The sequence below is a fragment of the Oncorhynchus keta genome, chromosome 10 (genome assembly GCF_023373465.1).
Source record: "Oncorhynchus keta strain PuntledgeMale-10-30-2019 chromosome 10, Oket_V2, whole genome shotgun sequence".
Lineage (NCBI taxonomy): Eukaryota > Metazoa > Chordata > Actinopteri > Salmoniformes > Salmonidae > Oncorhynchus > Oncorhynchus keta.
In genome coordinates, this window is record NC_068430.1 from 18,259,113 (window position 1) to 18,262,653 (window position 3,541).

General features: G+C 37.7%; 1 pseudogene; it reads right to left on the minus strand.

Annotated features, from left to right (window-relative positions):
• Positions 1-684: 684 nt before the first annotated feature.
• On the minus strand, positions 685-2,323 carry LOC118389451 (transcription factor HES-5-like; annotated as a pseudogene).
• Positions 2,324-3,541: the final 1,218 nt, after the last annotated feature.

The following is a 3,541-nucleotide window of genomic DNA, read 5'->3' on the forward strand; positions in this document are numbered from 1 at the left end:
ACACACACACACACACACACACAGAGGGGGAAGTTGCTGCGGAGGGAGAAAAACATTGTAGAGTAGAGAATCCTTCACATGCCAGATGGTTCCTATTTTGCTATCGGGAAGAGGCGTCAGATGTTTTTGGCAATGCATATATAAAAAAAATTATCCATTGCAGCATAGAGTGACACATCATGTAAGCTATTGAGTTTGGGGGGCACATCTGCTCTAAACTTTTAGAGAACTTAGATGACAGTACCAAGTTTTGGCCCAACACCTGGAACCACTGATATCAGGACCAGACTAAAAATCATGAACATGTAATTGAACATACATGTAAAACAGGGACATCAGCAACAAGAAAAAACAGTCATGCCTCCTGGGAAACTCATAATTAAGATGAATTATCTCTCTATATTTAATTTCACATGTAAAATAAAACAATGAATGTCAAGTAGTTATGTATGGATATAAATATCTTTTGAATTTTTACCTTACTTGGTAGATTTTGCTGCACCTAGAGGTAGAAAGGAATATGTAGATTCAGTGTTGTATTCTAATGCATTCAAGATCATTGTGTACAGTCTTGGGTCAAAGTAGGCTTTTTTGCTTCTACATATGGAAATGAATAAATCAGTAATGTAACCGTATTGGAAGCTCGTCTCAGTGAAGACAATAATAAAGGAACAGAGAAGAACATTTCATTTGATGATTTGTATATTTATTCAGACCGACTAAAATACCCACATTCAGTGTAAATATTTCAGCAGAAATAAAGTGATCAAACATCACATTAAAAACGTGGATACATCTTCAAGACATTATACTCCAACAGACTATAGGAGACACAATAACTGTCTTTATAAAAGACAACATTGTTTAAACTAACAAGGGTTTCACATTAAAATAAAAAAAATTCTCACCGTTACAATATCCACATCATTCAAACAGCGTGAGCAACAATTTCACACTTAAAGTCTGATCTTTAAACAAATCAATTAGTTCTAATCACAGAGTGATGATAACAGGTACAATTCCCAGTTTGGGTAAATAATCATCATGGAGAATCAGTGATTCTGGAGCTCAAGTTGATCAATAACAAATGTTTAACTAATACTGATATATACCTCACAGAAGATGCTCAATATAATGTTAATATGACCATATCATTACAAAATAGTGGTTGTAAGAACATTTTGGGTTCAAAGTCCTCATGGAGGACCATTGATGTTGTAGCTCAGGTTGAACATGATCACATATATAACTGATACATGCGACACAGAACATGCTCAATACAATGTCAATAATGATATATCACTGTTGTAAAACATTGTTGACTCATACCTTTTCACCTTAAAACAGATCAATCATAGAAAATCACAAACAGTTTGATGATATAACACCTATTTTGCGATAAAGGTTCTCATGGAGGACCATAGAAGTTGATGCTGATCATGTTGATCATGAATGAACATGATCAATATCAACACGTTTTTACAAAACATAAATGTTATTATTCAATTTGATCAATTTGATCATGTTCTTAGAAAAACATTACAACTTGTTCAGTACAACAGAAAATAAGTCTTAATAACAGCAAGACTTTTAAAACAAAATATGCAGAATATGAAGAAGATCTCTGATCACTGTTCATCACATTAATGTTAGACTAACATGGTGCATTGAGTTTGTTTGAGAGTGGAGTTCCAGTCTGTAGGACTCTACCAGGGCCTCCAGAGAGCAGTGTGGACTGGACTCTTCTCTTTGCTGGTGCTGTACTGGGCTGGGAGCTGAACTGAGGCAGGTCACTCTCCCTCCTTTTCTTATCAGGGGGATGGAGGATGGATGCAGGCTCTGGAAGTGGCTCAGCAGTCTTCTCTGGGTCTGTGACCTCATCCTTGTTCAGGAAGTGCACAATCTCTTGGACACAACTGGAGTAACCCTGATTGACAGCTGCTGAGCAGGAGGAGGAGCTAACTGGCTGGTTCTGTTGCTGTCGTCTCAGCAAGAAAACTGGCAAATCCTGCATGTCGGCTATCTCCAGCTTGGAGTCCGACTGCTGGTGAGGATCTCTGGACCCAGGAAAGACTTGAGCTGCTCGATGCTATTGTTGATACGATATCTGTGTAACTTCTCCATCAATGGCTTTGTTAACAACAAGAAGAGATGATCTTGTGCTGAAATTGGGCATTATTGTAACTAATAAATAATCAATCAAATTGGATGAATTTCCTTTAATTCGATTATTCAATTTACCTTGTCAGAGTCAGGTTCTCATTAGAGTAGATCATAGCTGAAGTGATTGTAGGTGCCATGGCTGGATCTCTGTGCTGTACTGGTCTCCATGTAGAGTGAATCTGATGTCTAATGCCTTCATCTCTCCTATATATAGTCCATAATCTGCATATGAATGTGTGGGTCTTGAGCTTGTTGGAGTTTCTCACAGTCTGTAGCCAATGGGTGAGCTTGGGAGGACAATGAGGAATGTGGAGCTGCCACATGCTCAGTGTTCTTATTACTGGGGGACAATGGTCACGTCTCATGGAACAGGTGGAATGGTGGGGGGGATGGAGAAAGACTCAGAGTGTTGTGTGAATCTGGGAAGCCAGTGACCCTCAGATCTGCTGCCTGATGTTAGGATCAATGATGCTGAGAGAGCACACACTCATCATCACAACTTACACGTTTGAGACTGACGCAGATCCTCTACATGAAATGTACAGTGTAACCTAGCCCCCACCTATGAAGACATTGTTGAATGTATAGTGTTTAAACACATCACATTATCTAACAAGGAATGTGACCGCTGACAAAAATTATATATTGTATAGGTTTACATTTTTTCATAGATGAAAAGTAAAAAAATATTTATAATTATCTGTTCTGCTGAATTTCATTTTTTAATTTTAATTTTTTGAGTCAAATATGAGGTCTTTCGAAAATATAAAGTAAGTTTATTTGCAGAGAAATATAGCTTGTGGTTAAGTTCACAGGTTCGATATTGTATTAATATCATGAGGTCTCGAAAGTCAGAAGTAGTAATTATATGGTCAAGCACTGGAGTCCAGAGGTAGCAGATGTTTCCTCTGTCTTGAGGCTACTGGTCAGTGTGAGTAGATAGCTGATCTGAGTTTCCCACACTGAGTGCTGTGATCAATGCACTACATAAGCTGCTCAGTGGATCCTCACTGACGGCTATTGGCTCTGTGTTGTATGATAGACAGAGTATGACATCACAGACCATCTGGATTCTGGAGGGAAACACTACAACACTTGATTTTATGCTAAGTGTGTGCTGCAAGACATATACTGTACTTTATCAATGTTCAGTTCTACATGATTTAATTTGAACCACAATGATTTTGTATTTTATTTGTACATTTATGTTCAAATTGCTTTATATGTTTACATTCAGATTTACATCTTGCAGAAGTTGAATATTAAAATAAACATTTCTAAGTCATTCATGCACAGTTGCACACACATTTGGTTTTAGATCTAATATCATGTGCCTTGATCCAGCTTCCACCCGAAAGGAGGACAGAAGAGAAGGAGA